This window comes from Pseudorasbora parva, chromosome 1 (assembly GCF_024679245.1).
Source record: "Pseudorasbora parva isolate DD20220531a chromosome 1, ASM2467924v1, whole genome shotgun sequence".
Lineage (NCBI taxonomy): Eukaryota > Metazoa > Chordata > Actinopteri > Cypriniformes > Gobionidae > Pseudorasbora > Pseudorasbora parva.
In genome coordinates, this window is record NC_090172.1 from 2,951,946 (window position 1) to 2,973,965 (window position 22,020).

Consider the following 22,020-nt stretch of genomic DNA (forward strand, 5'->3'; position numbering starts at 1 on the left):
TACATCATAATGTTTTAATTATTCACGGTAATACCGTATACCGAGGTAAAATAGGAAGGAGGTTTGACGGTATCAAAATTTGGATACCGCCCAAGCCTACACAGGAGGGGTGTAACTGTAGGAGATTTGTGTAGTAGTATCAATAAAATATCCCGGTATTAAATACAGTATTTTTATAAACTTTATTATAACAAAAATTTGTTTTTGTTTATTCAAATTTCAATAATCAAGAGCATGTCTAGGGAGAAGATTGACTCGGGAAGAGGAGGGATTGGGGGGTTGTGATTGGACGTGCTGAAGGCTATCCATAGGCCATCCTTCACTAACAGATGTTATATCAGATCTGTGTATAATGTTTTGATCCTAGTGTTTTTTTGTTGTTGTTGAAAATTGCATTTTGTGTTCTCCACGATCAGTCCTGCTGCACCAACTCTCCAACATATCCACGATTTTCACGGCTCACATTTGCTCAGGTTTACATGGGGCCGTTCTCTGAATTGAAGAGCACTTCCTGCGGGGCCGCTGGGCTCTTCTTGTGATGTGTGGGGGTGGAAAGCGTGGCTGAATCTCAATGACTGGGCCCTTTAGCAGCACTGTCCTTTTGATGGGGCAGCTGCAGCCATTCAATCGGCCTATTTACATTGAAATGCTGGGACAGGAAGGGGGAGGGCTGAGGCCTGTGCGTGACTGAAAAGCATACCTAACCAAAGACCAAAGACCAAAGAGAGGAGGTCCACTGCGGGGCTCTGACACCTCTTTGTTTTCGGCGGCCCCGGTGCCCAGTGCATCGCACAAAGGCTTTAAGCACCCTACTTTGACCACTGCGCTCATTTCCACTACTCAGCTTTTTACATTTCTTTCACACTGAGTGTCTGTAGTCTGTCTGTCGGCTCCTTTTGAAATGGTCGGTAAAAGTGCTAATGTCTATTAAAGTAAAATTTCACCATCTTAAGCCTTTTTAAGTACTGAAGAAAATGTATGCATCCGTTCGTGTATAGTCTAAACAATGCAATATGATGTTGTGTGAGAGAACAAATCTTCCCCTCTGACAAAGCTATGAAACTGAAAATTAAGTGATTTTTAGCACCATTGAAGCTCAGTTGTGGCCTTTGTGTCGTAACGTGATAATCTGCATCGCATATGTGTGAAGGAAATTGAAGTGTTGCACAGAAGTAGGCGTGATTATAAGTCTATATTGATCTTAATTTTGGTCTGTTCCTCACAGAAAGCTGTCATATGGCTTCACGAGACATGGAATATAGTGCATGTGTAATAAATAGGGCATTATGATTTATGCAGTGTGGAAAAGGCGGATGAAATCACAGGGTCCAGTCATAAAAACAGAATTTACTGCATAATGCGGAATGTCATTTTTGATAGCAAGACTGTACGGTAGCGATTAGACTAGTGTCTGTGAATATTAAATGGAAAAAGACTATTTAAATATGAATCCTGCATTTTCTGCATGTCTCTGTGTGAATGACACACACACACACACACACACACACACACACACACACACACACACACACACACACACACACACACACACACACACACAAGCCCCTTTCACACTGCGATTCCGGCAAATACACGGATAATGCGACCCGGCATTTGTTCCCGGGCCGCTAGATTTGGTCCATTCACACTGCCAGCGAAATACCGTAATATGTGCGCTTTCACACACAACCCGTAACGGTCCCGGATCGAGTTGACACGTGACATCCGGATGTGACGTATAACGGCGAGCGATCTCCGCTTCAGCGCGGATAGTAAGGAGCTCCGTGGTCTCGACTTGTGTCCAGTTTGTGCACATTTCTGCTTGTTTAATTTTAGTTTCTTTTGTATACGAACACTCTCTGCGTTTAAAACACCGACGAGCTCTTCTGGCACTGCAGGGTTGTGTTATTGAAAAAACAAACTCTAGGAGTCGCACGATAACTACGTACACGTTGCGGCATTAGTTTCGGCTTTTGTTCACACAGCGCTCGTCCCGGGTCGAATCCCGCAATGTCACTAGGTCCCCGAACTGGGTTCAATTCGGTAATCAATCCCGGGACGTGGTTGCTTTCACACAGAAGGCGACCCGGCAATGTTCCGGGAATATTGCGGGTCCGACGTGCAGTGTGAAAGGGGCTACACACACACTCACACTCACACTCACACTCACACTCACTCAGAGAGAGAGAGAGAGAGAGAGAGAGAGAGAGAGAGAGAGAGAGAGAGAGAGAGAGAGAGAGAGAGAGAGAGATTCAAAGAGGTTGATGAGGCACGCGTGATGCTTGCAGTGTTCTCAGCCTCTGCCGTCTCACTATATGAATGCATGAACTTCATCTCCAGAGCCCCTCTGAGAGTCACTTCATGAGCATTTTCTGTTCAATTGGACAAAAACTAGTCATAATATCATAAACACACAGAAACTCAAAGATCTTAACGGTAACCCATCAAAATAAAAGTTTGGTTTAACTTGACAAATATATTACTGTTGTACAGTAGAGTTTAGCTACGTCTCAATGGAATAATAATACTCACACTAATGTAATAATAAATGTAAAACTTTTTTTAAGGAATTATCACAATTTTTCTTCCATGTTTGAAGTTGAACAGTACATTTCTGTTGGGTAGTACTTTTGCATGACAGAAAAGTTTGTTCAGTTTCAAATGATTTAAAAGAAATTAAATTGTTTTATGTTTTTATTTAATAGAATTTTGTATTAATTATTATTATTGTTATTATTATTTTTTGCTTTCTGGTTTCTTTTTGATTTCAAAAATGTAATCAAACCATTGAAATTATATTCAGAAAATGATAGCACAGAGTTTGGTCAAAATAAAACAGAATGTGTGTTAAACTTTTAATAAACTGTTGTTAAACTTTTCATGATTTCAATTAATTAGACATGCTATTTGAGTACTAAACTGTAACTTAACCACTAAAACGTACTCGTGTAAAAAAAAAAAAAATGTACAAAAACAAAACTGGTGTCACAGGGCATACGGCCAATTTATGGAGTTTTTCCATTTATTTTTTGATCTTTCTAGTCACTATAAACTGCAGGGAAACAGTAATTTCATAATGAATTCTGACTAGGCCATTGTTTGGATGCTATGTAGCACGTATATGAAGTGTTTCTAAAAAAGCTTGCTGTCTGTTTGTGTTGTGAGGCCTAATCTGAAGGGGTGAGGGATTTTCCACTGCTCTGTGATGGGACGGGTTTGGTGAGGTTGTCATCCTAAACCCTGAGGGCTTTTCACTTTCTACTTGGCTGCTGAAGTCAATCGCAGATTGTTTTTAAACCCAAATACTTGTGACTTCCTGGTGCAACAGCAGACAAAACCAGTTTGTGGCTGCATGGGAGTGTTTTTCAATAGCAGCGTGCTGCTGTGCCCATCTGCTGTCATCAGCCTTTGGGTGAGCCTCGGATGTGAACGCTGCACTTCTGCCTGATGCTGCTCTTTACACTGCGTTTTACAGCTAAAGCGACCGTTCTCACGCAAATGAACCTTCATGGAAAACAAAAGCAGATGTTTAGTTGGGCTGTCACTTTTTATTCGAATATGCTTTCGAACATGATGTGAAATATCCGTAATCAAACTATAAATGAACTATCCGGTTTTTAAAGTGCGGTTTTAAAGTGCCAAAAATTTTTTTAGAGCACTGTTATCGGTTTAAAAGTCCAATCTGAATGAAAATGCTCCATATAAACACCTCAATCGTAATAAAAATGGCCAAACTGAATGAAATTGTAATTGTTTTGAGATGGGTGGGATAAACCTTTTCATGAATCGATCAAACGAAACATTTTACCATCTAAGCGACTTGCCAGGATTACTTTTGAGTGTGCGTAGAGATTAGAATATATTCGAATAGATTGCTTGATATTTGATATCCGTTCGAATTAGATTAAAAAAAAATGACAGCCCTATTTGTGATGCAGAATATCTGTTCGTGTCTTTGCATTGAATTACAATGTAAATCCCTCACTTTTAATGCTTAACTCTTTCCCCGCCAAACACGGAAATTTCCGTTGTTTGTGAGAAAACGCTTCCAGGCCAATAACGGAATTTTCCGGGTTTCCGTGTTTTCACTGTCAGGCGCTAGGGGGCGCTATTGCGCATCTTCTGAATGAGTACTGAATCTCCTGATCAAAACCAAGCCTGCAGTCTCCCTCTCATTTACTGAAGCTTTCGTGCCTCGATCGCCCCCCCGGTGACCGGTCCCAGTATAGCCGCCCCTCTGTGTTTTCTAATGGACGCGAGGCAAACTAAATAATAAAATTACGCTTCAAAAATTTTTCCCCAAAGTTAGTTTATGTCACTGAAGGCAGTTATCATCACGATGATTTCATTTCAGGTGTTCGTTTTAAAAATAAGTTTATTTTTAGTCATTTATTTGATGCTATAAAAACGGGGTGTGTGACGTCATGATTGACAGCTGAGACTGACGGCTTCTCTGAGTGAAGTTCTCACTGAGGCACTAACGGACTTTTTTTCGAAATTTTTAGGAGCAGATTAGAGCTTTAGCTTTAATTTCTACATTTCCATAACTGTTTATTTCACACCAACATAATTAATTGTTCTGCATCTGCGAGAGTGTGGGCGGGCTTTTGATATCGCCGCTGTACTTCCTGCTCTACTTCCTGCGCTCTACTGCGCAACTCCGGTCCTGAAATCGCTACTGCGCAGACTCGGTCCCAAGATGTCAGCGCTGTGCAAGGCCGCCTGAAAGCTACAAATCTGCCAAGCGGAAACGGATGATGTCGAGTCGTCCATATTTTTTTACGGTCTATGATCAAAACACGTGAGGAAGACGCAGTGAAACGAGCGATCGCATGTAATCATATGCATATTAAAAATAACGTGATCATCCTCATTAAACAGCATATGAATCAAAAATGCCTAATGTTACTGAATGAGATGTGGACCCAGGATGAGCTACAGGACTGTGTAAGCATTAGGGGTATTGATGGACTCGATCTACTCCATCTGTGTTTGATCATCGCTCTGAATCTGATCTGGAAACAGTCTTTCACAAAAATTTGATTTTCTCAGCTTTTTGTTCAAAATGTTGCTTTTTTTATGAAACCTACCCATATTCAAGTGTTGATAAAAAAGGAATGCATGAAGCTAGAATAAAACGATTTTTTTGTTTAAAAGAAGAGGGTCAGATCTTTATTTTGATATATTGCATGCTCAGATATTCATTTAACAAAATATTCTATGGGCTATTACATTTTGGTGAAAATTGTCAAAAACCCTGGCGGTGGCTGGCAACTTTTTTTTTTAAACGCTGGCGGTGAAAGAGTTAATTTGTGTCTGGTGTGAACGCACCATTAGAGCGGCATGCAGTCCAGACGGCAGAAATAAAGTGAAACTCTGGAGTCACTTTTAGCATTCAGTGCCAAACTGGCATATACATAACATTGAGAACACTTACGTTTTTGTTTTTGAAAATGTTATAATATTATAAATCCAGCTGCTGTGTTTTTTTTTTCAACACTAGGCCTATTTTAATTAAAATTGTTTCTCATCATAGGTTTGAAAACGTGCTTCAGTAACACTTAACTAGCTTCAAGTTCACTTGCATTTGTTTTGTGCAGATGCAAGTTGTAATGTTACGTTTATGTTGCCTATCTAGTAGAGATGCAACAATAGTTAGTCCACGGTTCAATACATACCTCGGTTTTTAACCACGGTTTTTCTGTTCGTTTTTTCTGCTATTCTATCCTTAGGCGACAGGAACAGAAAGGGGTTAAGGAGAAAATGTTTTTATTGTAATACTCTTTCTTTATTTTACTTAAAAGACTTGAAAACCCTTACTTAAACTTAACTTTATTTAAAAAAAACTCTTGTACACATTCCCAGTGTATTGTATAATATAAAATAAATATTTATAAAGATTTACAGTGGCAGCTCAGAGATGTACAGTAGCATTTAAGTATGCATTTGAATGAATTAATGTAGGCTAAAATTAAAACTACATATCCTTCAATATACAACATTGATTAAAAACAAATATATAACGGTTGAGTTTAAAAATGAATCGCAGGATGTTTCTCAGCGGGTTGGTATAGGGTGATAGACGCCTGTATTCAAATGCTCTGTGTGTACCTGATTATAGGGTTAGTTCACCCAGAAATTAAATGTATGTCATTAACTCCTCACCCTAATGTCGTTCCACACCCGTAAGACCTCCGTTCATCTTCACACACAGTTTAAGATATTTTATATTTAGTCAGAGAGCGTATGCAAGTGTATGCACACTATACTGTCCATGTCCAGAAGGGGAATAAAAACATCATCACAGTAGTCCATATGAGACATCAGTGGGTTAATTAGAGTCTCTTGAAGCATCCAAAATACATTTGGGTCCAAAAATAACAAAAACGACGACTTTATTCAGCATTGGCTTCTCTTCCGCGTTTGTGTTCAAACCTCAAATAAAGATTCAAATGGTTATGAGTCAGCGAATCGATCATTGATTTGCGTGTCAAACTGCTGAAATCACGTGACACTGGCGATCCGAATCATTGATCGATTCACTGATTCACAACCGTCTAACGTTCGGTTCTTTTAACAACACTACTTATACTTTAGTTAAATCGCAGTCTTTCATGATTTGATAAGGGGACATATTGCACTTTTAGTTTGCATTATGTGCTTTGCCAAGGCAATGGCGCAAATCAACTTTTAAAGACCTTTTATGTTACAATTTGTTTTTTTAATAATTCATATGTTTAGTTCATTACGAACCTCTTGCAGGACAGATTGTTAATGTACGGGAAACACTGCTCTTTGTTGCATCTTTAGTAGTGTTGTAGATGTTATTTGCATGTTGTAGTGGTCATTTCTCAGAAAGGGGATTGAATGAGTTAAGCTAATTGTAATCCTTCCCGTCATCCATCTCTGTGCTGATTACAGAAGTGCCGTATCTGCCGAAGGAAGGGGATTTTTGTCAGCAAGCCCTATGGTGTGTTTGTGTTCTGCTTCCACTGTCGAACGCGCAGCCCATAATAGAATCCACGTGTTCTTCCAGTGCCAAACTCCCACATCGCTCTGTAGCTTTTAATAGAAGCACACTTGTCTTCTGTGTGTGAAGCAGAGATTGTTTTCATCGTGCATGGGCTTTCATTTTAACTTCATCTGCTTTTGGGCCTTTCAGTGGCACGTATCAAATATGAGCGATCCTTTAATGTAAAAAACAGTTATTTATGTACTGACGTTTACTAAATTGCAATTTGTATGGCGCACCACAGGACGTAACCCACTTTTCACGGTTCACTGATAAGAACAGAATAATAATATTTCGGGATCTTCCCCAGTACTTTCTGCCCGTGTCTCATGCACTTTTACCTGACAGTTTGAGTTGCTTGACTAAAATTGAAAGCTATTTAAAGCAACAACCGTTTCATGATGAATATTTTACATGATGAATAATTCAGTTGTGCGTAGGGGAATATATTGAGTGGTTTTGTGATCATGTGCTGTCTCTGGCCTAACACAGCAGGGTTCAGCTCTGTCATGAGCAGTTGCACATTAATATTTTCACAGAGGTCACACGCAGTTGTCATGTTACCAAGAATTCAGTAGTTAATACCAGCACCATTGATATTCATAAATATCAATGGAAATTTTTATACCTAACATGCTGCTAAACATACTTATAATGTAACATTTATAATAGGGATGGGCATTTTCCCCAAATATTGTATTTGAATATTTGGGCTCATTAAAATTGAATATTCGTTTATGTAAATTACGTATTATGACGAAATTAGAGAGATTTCTTTTTTTATTAGGCTATTAATGTAATCGTTATTGAACAAGCTTCCGATTAGGTAATGTAGCTACACAACACTCTTACATTAAACAGTTTGTGTAACAGTATGTTTCAAAACATAAACCGAATGTGTAAACTAAAAATAGGCCTAAAGAACGAAAGCATTAGCTCAAGCAGCGCGAGCGGAAAGAAACACTAATAAAGCGGAGCGCGCCGGTTATCATGCAGAATGTACACACACACACACACACACACACACACACACACACACACACACACACACACACACACACACACACACACACACACACACGCACACGCGCACACACGCACACACACACGCGCGCACACACACACACACACACACACACACACACACACACACACACACGTTGGTCTATGTGGTTTACAGGGACTCTCCATAGGCGTAGTGGTTTTTATATTGTAAATAACCTTATTTTCTATCCCCTTACACTGCCCCTGCCCCTAAACCTACCCATCACACACACACACACACACACACACACACACACACACACACACACACACACACACACACACACACACACACACACACACACACACACACACACACACAAGTTGGTCTATGTGGTTTACAGGGACTCTCCATAGGCGTAATGGTTTTTGTACTGTACAAACCGTATTTTCTATCCCCTTACACTGCCCCTGCCCCTAAACCTACCCATCACACACGCACACACACACACACACACTGCCCCTAAACCTACCCATCACAGGAAACATTCTGCATTTTTACTTTCTCAAAAAAACATAATTTAGTATGTTTTTAAGGCCATTTGTAATACCCATGTAGTTATACAAATGTGTGACCTCATAAACCACATAAACACACACACACACACACACACAGAGGAGTCGTTATATGATTGTCGTGTTTTCACATTTTCCTGTTGAGAGAAACGCTAATATTATTCTCAGGTGAGCACGCGGCCCGCTGACGTTGCGGATGAGACACAAAGTCAAGGTAATGGTTAAATGAAGTTTAAGTGAAGCACTTTGTGTTTTCTGTTCATAAACCCTCGATAAACCTTAGAGCAAGCATTTGTCTTGAGATTATTTTGCTATCATAAGTTGTCTCGCCCTCACTCGGGATACAGATGGGCTTACCTGCACTCGTGTGTAGTGACGCAGTGATGGTCTCTTTCCTCATTCGGCTGGTGTTTGGAGTTCATGTGATTCTCGTTTGTGGTGGTGATATTATGATACGATTTTAAGATCTCCATTTTGTAAGATCATTCAATTTTCATCTAAGTAGTTCAAAACATCGCGAGGCAGACGTCATTGTGATGAAATACACTCAACTAATTAACCCGCTCCACAGCGCCACTCAGTAGATTTAGTTATAACTGCGAGATTTAGAGGGATTTATCATGGACTCACTGCATTTACGGCCAGCAAATCAACGCATTAAAATTAAAATAGTATTTTTAGTTTTCGAATATTAATTACATATCGGATATTCGACTATTCGTGCACACCCCTAATTTAATTATGTATTTTGCTATTCAACAGTCAGTAAAAAGTAGACTGGGGTAAACACAGTTTACCTGCCGGCAATTTGATTTCGGTAACCTGTACATCCTGCTTCCGTTACAAATTTGCAGGGACCAATTACAAACTGTCTTATCCACCTGCCACGCTATTGGCAGGTTTAACACGATGACTTATAGAGAAGCGATGGATCATTGGTCTGACTGAAGGACTATCCAATTGCTTACAGAGTAATTTGAACTACGCCCGTTGATCACACCTCGTGTGCAGTAGAAAATACAGAGCAGACTCTCCAGACCAGTGTTCGATCTTAAATTGAGCTTGGTCTGGTAATAGTAGCCAGACAAAGTAAAAAGTACAAAAGTATAGTTTTGTTTAATATTAAGAACATAATAGACTGCATTTACACATTTACAAAGGGATAGTTCATCCTAAAATGAAAATTGCCATTACTTACCTTCAAGTTGTTCCAAACCATTTGAGTTTCTTCTGTTGAACTAAAAAGGATATTTTGAATAATGTTGGTATACCAGCAGCCATATCACCCTGTAGCCCAAGACCGGTTCTTCACTGAAGCTAAGCAGGGCTGAGCCTGGTCAGTACCTGGATGGGAGACCAATTGGGAAAACCAGGAGCTGCTGGTAGAGATGTTAGTGAGGCCAGCAGGGGGCGCTCACCCTGTGGTCTGTGTGGGTCCTAACACCCATATATAGTGATGGGGACACTATACTGACAAAGAGCACCGTCCTTCGGATGAGATGTTAAACCGAGGTCCCGACTCTATGTGGTCATTAAAAATCCCAGGATGTCTTTCGGAAAAAGAGTAGGGGTGTAACCCCGGCATCCTGGCCAAATTTGCCCATTGGCCCCTGTCCATCATGGCCTCCTAGTGGCGTCCATCAGTGCCTTGAAAAGCGCTATATAAATCAAACGCTTTATATTATTATTATTAAATAGGGAAACTATGGAAGTCAGTTGGGGTCAAAACACAACCTTACCTGTCCTCGACTAAAGATTTTTGTAGTCGACTAGTAGTCGTACATTTAAGTCGACTAATCGCACTTTTATTTTTTTAATAAGCCATAAATCATAATAATGAAACTTAAAATTGCCTGTATATAACACAACCTAATCAGCGCTCAAACGCAGGCATAAACCTTGCCGCCGGCAAACAATGATTATAAATGTGGTTTGAAAAATCTGCAAAGATTAAGTCGAAGATGCTGACTCTCATCTCCGCCTTTGTGCACATTTCAGGATTATATAATCTGAGAATATTAGTTTTCCATGTTCATTTAAACGTAGACATTTCAATCTTTCTATAGATATATTTCTCATGTCTGTGATGCAAATATACGCTGAGTTTCGTCTCATTTTTGTGACGCTCAAGACCGATGGCAGAAAGCGCATCCTGATTGTTTTCTATATTTTACAAAAGCACAAGTGATCGCGCCGGCGCCTGTATGACAGTACATGTGCTCTCCACACAAACACAGATATGCACCTGTATAACAGCGCACACTTATCTAGGTTAACATCAGAGCGAGCTACTACTTGTTTCAAATAAGCCATATTTGAGGTTGCTGGCCGAATGTTTGGAGTTCCTGCCGTTGCATGATTTCTCCACTTCCTGTGGAGTTTTTTTTTTCTGTGACTAAATGAATAAGATTTCGGTCGACCAAGCCTCTTCTAGTCGAGTATTAAGGGGCAGCCCTGCGTTCAATGAATTGAACATGAATACTCAATTACTAATAGCTGGTGATTGAAGACCCTATGCTTCAGGTGGAAAGCTGACAAATGAACTTCTACACCACAATATTGACACTTCCATTTTTTAGATCTTTCTTAGTGAGGATGTAGGGTTTTAATTTCTCTTTTTCTCATGCATATTAAATGCATCCAATTTTTTTTCTTATGAATCCAACATAAGGTCTGTGACTAGTTTTGCCTCTTTCATATTTTGAAGATAATTGGCGGACTTAGCCAGCTTAATTTCCGGAGGTGACATGTCCAGTTTAATCTGATGTCTGTAAGCCTGTCACGATAGTCAATAAATCAATTAATCGCACGGTTCTTGCAGGTCCGCGAACGTGAACGCGAAGGCAAATCTTTCTCACCATCTTGCTTGATGACCAAATAAATACCCGAATGCACTAAAAAGAGTTAATAACAGTGATGTAAACTCCGAACTCCGATGTCAGGCTGCGTGCGTTTGCTGCCTGTCAGCGCTCGTGCGAATTTATTGAATGTGTTATTTCTATGCTCATTAGCCTAACGTTACTCTTGAACGATCAAATATACACATTATGCGTATGTCTATATCCTGATTTGAGTTAAAAAGTTTGGGACGTGTCAGTAAGTACTGGATCTGCGCATTAGTATGTTCTCAAAGTGAAAGCAAACTAATATAGCTTAACAACAACACAAAAACGGGGAAAACAGCGCTTACACTTAAAGGAACACCAACTTTTTTAGAAACAGGGCTTATTCAACTTTGCTACATCTAGATATGTGGGGAAAGGCATTTAAGCGAAGCTAGCGGTGACCCTGCCAAACTAAAACAATGCATGCACTGAGTCAAATCCATTTGCCCACATATCTAAATGTCTAAAGAAGTTGAATAAGCCCTATTTCTAAAAACGGTGGTGTTCCTCTTTCTAGATATGCATCTTCATGTTGTATTTATTTGTCCTATTATGTGACCACCACAAAATAAAAAGTTTAAGTAATTGAGTGATTCTGCATTTCCTATGCATGTTTTTTTATTGCGCAATATAGGTCTTAAATTTTATTCATAATGGTCTTAAAAAGGTCTTAAAAAGTCTTAAATTTGACTTGGTGAAACCTGCAGATACCCTGACTGAGCCTCGTCCGTTTGGGGAGGTGTTTATACTCGACGCGCAGACTGAGGCGCGATGAGACGTCACACTCGGACAGATTCGGCTGGAACTTGTGGCTCTTCGGTTGCGGAGCCGCACGCAAAGTTACAAAATTTGATGTGCAAACGGCAAGCGAAATGGGGTCTTGCGCACTCTGGGTTGACACAATTTTTGCCGCGCACCATCGCCCTCGTTTGGGTGCGTCGAGTATAAACAAAGAGCTGCACTGAAGTTTGATAAATGTTAATGTTGATAAAAGTTATTCTTCAGTTCAATCTTTGTGTTAAAAAGGCACAAGTTCCTGTAGAGATAGCAATACACAATCTACTTTTTTGCCATTTGTCTTCTCTCTTGCTGTATCAAAATCTCATCTAGCTTTCCTCAGAGATGGTCAAGTTCAGTTTGTGTATGATTACATGATATATATATATATATATAATATTAGTTTTTTAAAAATACTGTATCCTAAATTGTGGATAATTAAGCTATATATCATATTTTTATATATCATGTGTTAAGTGTTAGCGATTAAAAGAAACAACAACACCAAGAACCGTACAGAACTGAAAACCGTGATCCGAACCGAACCGTGGGTTTTGTGCCTCCCCTAATATGAACCTAAAACGCAATCCTCTGTTGCAGTTTTCATCCATTTTATTTATTGGATATGGTATTTATTCAAGTGCATTTTCTGAGAGTCCATTGCTTTTATCGTTTTTGGTTGTTTTGGTAATTTATTGTGGATATTTAAAATGTTTTTTGTTAGCAGTGTTAAATAGTCTTTAGAAATAAAAGTTTATTGATCTTTGAAAAGGTGTACCTGCATTATTATGCCATTATCATTATTTTAGATGATAATGGTCTCAGAACAACAATATTATCGTTTATCGCAATAATTTCTTGGCCAATTTATCGTCCAGCAAAATGTATCGAGACAGGCCTAGATGTATGGTGGAGAGCTCTCCAATATTCTCTCTTGCCACCATGTCCTTTCTTTAGAGATCTCTGTAGAATTGAGCCTGTTCTCATTTGAATGTTAGTGGCTGTATGAGTTGGCGTGCCCTAGGGTCATATTGATGATTACATATGCATGAATTCAGGAGAAATTACTCTTTCCTCTGCAGGGAGGAATTGTCAGCTAGTGCGATGGCCGCTCTGAGAAGTGTACTACTTTATATTTCATTTGGATTTTTCTGTCGAGGACATTTTTAGTCTCTTGCATATTGCCAGTACAGCCTTGCTGGTTCTGTTTGTTTGTCAGAGACCGTAATAGAGAGTAAATAACAGGACTTAATGCAATTATTTGGACCGTGTAATGTTCATTTACATCTCATGATGGCTTGTCATTTTGACTTCCATTTCTGTGTTTGGTCCAAAAGGTATTTTTTCCTGTTTTTGTATTGCCTGTTGGAGATTTGTATGCCTTAACCGCCCACTCAAACATGGCTTTGGATCGCACTGTGTAGAACAGGGATCCATGCCTCAGTCTACATCAAATAATTTTCGGATCTAAATTGAACGTTTGGGCCATCAATCCGTGTCGTTTGGGTGCATGTAAACACAGCTACTGCGAAACTAGCATTACACATGATTTAGGCAGGTTGATATTTATTGGTGGTGTTTACTAAAGCAACCCCTAACTCTTAAATATTTCAGACCATAACACCCACACAGCTGGTACTTAAATTTAAAGAGCGACCAAGATGAGAAAGAAGGGCCAGGTTTGAAGTTGTGTTGCTCGTTCGAGTGCTTTACTCTGTGTTACAGCATGTGTTAATCATTCATCATCTTTTGTCAAATTCTTACATTTAAAAACAAATTAAATTCTAATAAGACAATAGGGCTGTTACTAATCAAATTAAATCTATATCAGTTCATCTTTGCAATGCAGAGGAAACAGAAGCTGCATCTGAAGTGGTGTTTAGATCATTTACACACTGTTTAATGAGCTCAGAGGTGACAATTGCAAAATGTTTTAACCCCTTAAGTGTCACTGGCCCACCGGTGGGCCCATTTGCCACTGCATGTTTAAAACAATATATCCTATATTTATCCTGATCTAATGTTGACAAACTATATATCAATCGAAAGCTTACGAACTCAAGATTCATCCTGTGCAAACCGATTTGAAATCGGACCTTGCGTTACCATGGAAACGGTGCTCTAAATTATTCTTGCGGGCTCCTCCCCAAGTGGCGTTGTCATGTTTCATATTTATTTAACATATTTATTTAATTTATAATAAAAACCTTTTCTAATCTTGACAAAACGCATATCGTCGGAAAGGTCTTAGTCTCACGGTTCTATATCTGCAAACTGTTTTGTGATATTTACACAAAAATATATACAGTTGACACAGGAAATTGCATTTAAAAAAATCAATGGAATTTCAATGACACCCGGTGGCTATTTGTGGAACAACGCCTAAACAAAATCTCATGGGAACTTCAATTTTTGTGATATCAACTTCAAATTTGGAACACAAATTGATTAGACATATGGCTTTGATTTGATAGTAATTTTAGAGTCCACATTATTTTGTAATATATATTTTTTATATTAAATATTAAATATCTAGTACAGTATATTTGATTTACAGTACATTTAAACTTCCATAACTTTTTTAAACTTAAATTTTTTGAAGTGATTTCACTTGAGCAATACTCTGCTGACTGTCTTCTTTAAAATGAGACCAAACTTATGTCTATATTCCAAAGCATTCTTGAATTGCAACCATTTAAGTTTGGATAGTGAATTTTCATGTATATTTTCAAAAAGGGGGGTGACACTTAAGGGGTTAAACATTAAATGTTGAATGTTCATATTTGAAATGATTTTAAACGTGAAAAGAAACTTTAAATGTGAAATTAAAACTGCCAATAGGTGGCAGAATCATTGAGATTCAACTGATTCGTTCAAATGAATGATTCATTCAGGGATGAACCGTTAGACTGTCTGTGTCTCAATCAGCTCCCTAGTTCACTAGTCAGGGCACTGATCAGGACATAAGTCAATGGGCTGACTCCCTGACCAGTGCCCTGACTACTGAACTAGGGAGCTGATTGAGACGCACCCACTGTCTTATTGAGGGAGTCATCGTTCATTCAACGGATTCGTTCAAATGGCTTATTCATTCAGGGGCGAAGCATTTGACATTATTGAGTCATTGAATCATTCATTCAGGCGATTCGTTTAAATGACTGATTCATTCAGGGACGAAGCATTTAACTTTCTTAGTCGTTCGAACGAATCGGATGACTCATTGATTCATTCAGGGACAAAGCATTTAAGGCCCTGTCCCAAAAGGCACACTTTATTTGCACTTTCGGTCTTGTGGACTTACAATGGCCATTGTATGTGCATGTCCGTAAAGCCCACAAGACCGTAGGGTGTCCCATTCGTCATTTAAGCTTAAAGAAGGGTGCTCATGAGCGCCCCCTTTGCGGCTGCTATGCGCCCTCGATGTGCACTTACGCTGAGCCCGCAAGTTTGCAAGCTACGCAGGGGACTTCTACCCGGCAGTCAAAGCGGCATTACGTTGTGAAAGTGCGGACTCAGAGGAAGACCGTGAGGGTTTAGGGTGCCATAATTTGGGACGAGGCGTAGACTGTCTTAATGAGTGAGTCATTGAATCATTCACTCAACCAATTTGTTCAAACGACTGATTCATTCATGGATGAAACATTTGACTTTCTTAATGAGTGAGTTATTTAATCATTCACTCAACCGATTCGATTCCTTCAGTAATGAAACGCCTCCGTGTGTTGCTTGGAGATGCACAACAGTCCTGTGGCCTTGTTTCAAAAAAATTTTGTTTGGCGAAACAGAGCAAAAACAGTCAGTATGATGTATAAAATGTATGTAAATATTAACTTCTTGTTTATTGCACTTTAATATTATTTGTTTTTATGCTGACATCTGGAGAAAAATGGTAATCTTCGTGTGATATTGATTAACTATATTAAATTATATAAAATGTGTACAGGGTCATTTTTCTGCCTTATCTTGAATTCTGGGGACGTTTTTTTCATTTTAATAGACTAAATCATGCACTGAATGCGTACACACACTACTCTAACCTACCAGACTACATGTATTGTATGCATGCACTCATCGGGTGTGAAGGAATATACTTGATAATGTCAGATCATGCAAACATTTTTTTTGGGTCATGAGACTTCCACAAAAGAGATATGTACCAGGGCTCGAATTTCAGTGCGGGATTGTGTTTTAAGCATAATTTTAATAATTCCCTCAGGTCTTGTGCTTATGTGGCAAATTCCCATAAGTATTAATCCACCAACTATAAGATCAAATCAGTAATTTTTAAAACAATCAAGCGATTTTAAAGTATTTAGTGCGCTGTATGAGAGATGTTTTTTTCTGTGCGCGCACATAAAGCTGCATCACAAACGGCTCACAGCAAACAGCTTTTTTTATGGTTTGCAGCGCTTTAAAGGTCAAAAACGCAAATCATGTCAAAATTCTGGTTTTGTTCAGATATGGTTTCTAGGGATCAGTCACCGAAAAATGAAATAAATATTTTCCTACACAAACCCATCGATTCACTTCAAAAGACCTTTATTAACCCCCAGAACCACGTGGAGCACTTTTATAATGGTGTAATATACTTTTATAATATATATATATATATATATATATATATATATATATATATATATATATATATATATATATATTATAACTAATTGTATTAGAAGAAGAATGTAATAGACACCTAGGATGGCTTGAGGGCGAGTAAATCGTGGTAATTTTTATTTTTGGGTGAACTAACCCTTTAAATAAACACAAACAGATGAGAATTGCAGTATAATAGCTCTTAAAGTGACAGAATGAATGTATGTCAGTATGAATCAGAGAAGCGATTCATGATTCGGATCACGTGTCAAACTGCTGAAATCACGTGACTTTGGTGATCCGAATTATGAATCGATTCACTGATTCATAACGATTTGAAGCTTTGTTTTGAAATGTTTGGGTGAACTAACCCTTTAATTGTAAGGAATAGGGATTCTCTCTGTTTATTTGTATCTTTGTTCTATTGTATTTATTTTTGCTACTTTTTTTCAATTTAATTCAAAGAATGAGCTCATCCTACCTTTTAAGCCATGGCATTCAAAAAATACATAATTTTTTCATCTTTAATGCTGCTTCGAACATTGCGCTCACCAGAATTGATCTCCATTGCTTTACTTTTGTGCAATCAAGACCTAACGTGCCTTTTTGTTTAGCTAAAGGTCAAACTTTACTGTTGATGCAAGTCTTTGAAATAACACAACCGTTTGTCCCTGTTTAGCTGTCAGAGGAAAGCAATCGCTCCTATCAGGTAGACTTTGGTTACACACACACACACACACACACACACACACACACACACACACACACCCTCCTTTCCACTTCCAGACTCATTTTCCCCGGCGTTAACTCGAGCGTAATTCTGCCCAGCCTTAATTCATGCATGTCCACCTCTCCCGAGGAGACAGATTTTCGATGAAGAGAAAATGAGAAATGGGGGGAAAGTGTAGTTTGGTGCTGGGTGGTGCGGTGCATGCCTGATGGGAGGGGATTGGATGTGACATGAGGGCCGTGCGGAAGACGGGGCCCTCACGCTCCTGACACCTTTCGTTTGCCCCGCTCATCAACTTCCATTACCTTGAGGCCCCGACCCGAGTTCTGCGTCACTTTCTGCAATAGGACCAGAAACCCCTCTCTGACCCAATTACTGCAAGCCTTCACTTCGAGGAGAGCTGACGTGAGACGATCGTCTTAAGAAGCGCTCCTGTTATTTACAAGCTGTGAATGTGAGCAAGGTCAAACGTGGAATAGTTCCCTGGGCTTCTACTTTTGAATGCGCTTACTTTTGACCTAATGTGCCACCCCGGCTGTCGAGCTATTCTCTCTGGCTATGCTGACACTGTTGCTCTCCGCTTGGCTGGTCTGCATGCTAAGCCCGTGTTGTTGCACCACTCAATGCCTCTGCAGTTCCAGTCGTCCCTGAATCTTAAGTGTATTAGACGGGAGGCTCAGAGTCTGGGGAATTTCATAAACCCCAGCCCACTCACTGCTATTTAACATAATGCGTGCTCTCCTTCAGATCCCCTTTGCATATTTTGGAAGTGGAAAGGTTTCAGGGATTTCTTTAGCTTTTCTGTTGTTGTTGCGAACGAGCATCCTTGCGTCTGTCGCTTATGTAACATGCATGAATTGAGTCGAGTGCTTTGCAGAGAGAGGCGGCATTGTTTAACAAAGTCCAGTCTTTTAAAATCTTCTAACATATGATGACTTGTAATGGCAGATGTGCTTTATAATATTTTTATAGCAGGGCTCGACATTAACGCTTGTCTGGGACAAGCAGGTTTTTTTAAGGGACAAGTGAAAGTGAATTTTACTTGCCCGACGGACAAGAGCCCGATTAAAACAAAAAATAACTAGAGAATCACCAAAATGCAAGAATGATTGTATATTAATTTAGTGTAAGTGGCGATCGATAGTGGTGGATAATAATATATAATGAAGTGACGATAAAAAGGTGGTGCTGTTGACGCTTGTGCAGCCTCTCGAGGAGAAATTACAACACTAGAGCGTTTAAGCTGTTTCCTGAATACCATCACGACTGACACTGATTTCATATGACAGATCATAAACAATTAATTAACATTCACTAACATTCACTTAACGTCACTTACATTTTAGATGCAATATTGAGTGTTTTGTTCTATTTTAGCAGTAAAAGTCGTTCATCTGTAGAAACGTAACGCGTCTCACAGCAACTGAACGATTCAGCGTTTGAAAGAATCGTTTGAATGAACGACTCAATGACTCACTCATTAAGATAGCCATCTGCTGCCTCCTACTGGAGGTTTAGTTTCATGTTTAAACATTTCTTTCCCAAATTTACTTTTTGTCTATTCAAAACTACAAATCTCTAAACATTATTTAACGCAGTTATTTTTCAGTGTAAATAATTTTATTTGATTGGTAACAACCATTCAGTGTCTTATTTTAATTTAATGTATTTATCAAATTTAACAATATAAAATTAAACCTGAAGCATAGCCTATATTTAACAAGATTAGGGGGAAATGCCCTTAAATATATACATCACAAATATGCAGATTTAAATATGTCAAAGCTGATTGAACATTGGTAAGAAAATTGCTTCAGAATCAATTCAATTTACAACACACACACAATTTTTAAAAAATAAAAATCTAACTTTTTTACGGACAAGCAAATGTTTTACTCGGACAAGTGAATGAATGATTAACTTGGACAAGCACATGAACATGCTTAATGTCAAGCCCTGTATAGTGTCCAGTCATTCGATTTAAAATATCTTGTTTCTGAATCTACGGCTCTGATTTCTGTGCTGCCAAATCATAACTGAATTTACTGTATAATTTCATGGAATTTGTCAAATTTTGGATGAATAAATCAGCAGCTGGTCAGTTCACTAAAAGGGTACTTCAGCGCTGGGAAGATGAATGTTTATTTGAACTGGGTCATTTATGTTGTAGAAATTAGGGCTGTTTCGAATGCCATTTTTTCAGCTTCGAAGCTTAGGTGGCAATCAATATTGAATATTCGAAGCTTCGGTGGGTGGGGCTAAATATATAATAATAGTGTCGGTTTGCATTTGTATCATCTTTCACGACTTCACGTTTCACTCTTCGGCATCGTAAATGTGTTGCGGCAGACCCAGTGGAGTGCAGTGTTGCATTTGGTGCAATATGATCAGGTGGCACACATTCTTTAAATATTAATACACATTTAATAATCTTTTAAATAGAACAGTTTCCGGTACGCATTACACGGGCAGGTTTATGCTCCGAAAACGGACAGTGCACAAGTGATACAAAACACAAAGTCTGTTGAGAGCAAGAACTTTAATAAGGAATTAATAACGAACCTTTCTTTAAAACAAATGAATCCCAAAACAGAAATTAAATTAGTAACACACAGTGATTTCAATGAACTGTAATAAATAAAGAACACTGTAGCATGCTTATAAACAGTTGAATAAGAATAAATGAATTGTTTTTAAAATGACACAAAATGTAATATCTATTACAATTAGTTTTATTCTATATAAGGGATTTATTTTTTGTCTTATTCTGACTTTTTGTTAATTTAAATCTTTAAAATGTGCGATGCTTTTATTGAAAGCATGTTGCAGTGTTTTTTTTAATTTATTATTATTATTTCAAGCATGAGTGAGAATGAGTCCGCGACGGAAGTCACGTGTTGAAAAAAAAAAAAACGAATATTCGAATCTCAAAACTGAAAATCGAATGCCACCTCACCGAACGAATATTCGAATATTCTAGTACAGCCCTAGTAGAAATGTGAAATTATTTGTGAATTTGGTGCTTTCTAGACTGAGAAAAGACAGAAATGTAATTTTGTCTCGTGGATGAAAGACAACAACTCCCAGAATGCACTTGCTTTGCTGACCTACAAGGCCACTCACAAAGCCACCGCTACTGGATTACTTTCCCACCGTATTCATTTACATGAAATCAATTCAGTTAGAGAACAAACACTACAATTAAAAACTGAAGGTGTCTGTTCAATATAATGTGAGTGAGCCGAGCGAGAGTCACAGCACAGACGCAGCAGGAGTCCGATTACATTCATCAGGAGAGCCGAGGTTAGCGCGGGCGCGGCATACTTTCACAGCGCGTGTTCAGTCTGGAGTAGGGCTGGGTGATACCGAACGATGATACTTTTACGGTGTCGAACGAAAAACTGATACTATGAGTATCGAAAACGTATTTATCTTTCAGTGCCAAAAGCCAAGTGTCTGTGTGTCTGGAGCCTGTAGCGTACTTGCATGTAAGGACCTAAAGCACCGGTGATTAGCTTTCCACCACCACGTGACGGAGAGGATTTCTGAAGATACTCGCAGTCACACTAGATACAGCACAAGTGTAGTTGTTTTTTTCCTCACGTGTTCTACCGCGTAGAACTAATGCCAAAGAGGTCTAAAGTGTGGCTACACTTTATAAAAGTGGGTGCAGAGTCCGCAAAGTGCAACATATGCAATAAGAGGCGAGAAATGGTGGCGGTATACTCACACTAGGCGCTCTTAACCGTGCCTGCCCGCGCTTGAGCCCCAAAGCCCGGTTCATTTGACAAGTGTGAGCGCACCACCTCGTGCCCTGGTGCGGTTCGTTTAACCGGTGTCATGACAAATTCTGTCCGTCTGTGAAATCGTGTCTGCTTATAGGACCCAACTTGATAGCGGCTTTAAATGCCTGTTCAAAAGCTGTTCTAGACAAGCAATTGTTTAATAATAAACTATGTATTCATTGCCATACTAAGTACACACACACACACACACACACACACAAACATTTATTTGAAATATGTAATTGATTGCTATAATGGGAGCAATAACATGTTCTAAATTATTTCAACTGAAATACTAAGTAATACCAATACAAATCATGACATAGTATAGGTTATATACGAGATATGTTTGTATTTATCTTATATAAGCACTTATAGCTTCAGTTATATACTACTAGTATATGAAACATCATTTGTAAGACATTAAAGACTATTTTAACACAATTTAAACAACACAAATCAAAACTTGAGTTTGTAAGATTTGTAATCAGGCTCTGAACAGATTACCCATTAACAGTTCTTTCAGCCAATATAATCGCTCTGGGGTCCTAAGCGGACACGATTTCACAGGCGGACACGATTTGTCATGCTGTGCGGTACTGTCATCATTACGATAGCAAATACCAAATTATTACTACTTGGATATACTTTTTGATTAAATCAAGTATTTAGGTT

At 38.8% G+C, this 22,020-nt stretch overlaps 1 protein-coding gene and 1 pseudogene across 2 annotated transcripts in view; both read left to right on the plus strand.

The window, feature by feature from the left end:
* ankrd11 (ankyrin repeat domain 11) overlaps positions 1-22,020 on the plus strand; it is a 218,477-nt gene that overhangs the window by 10,983 nt on the left and 185,474 nt on the right. The window lies entirely within an intron of this gene.
* On the plus strand, positions 9,842-9,957 carry LOC137088802 (5S ribosomal RNA; annotated as a pseudogene).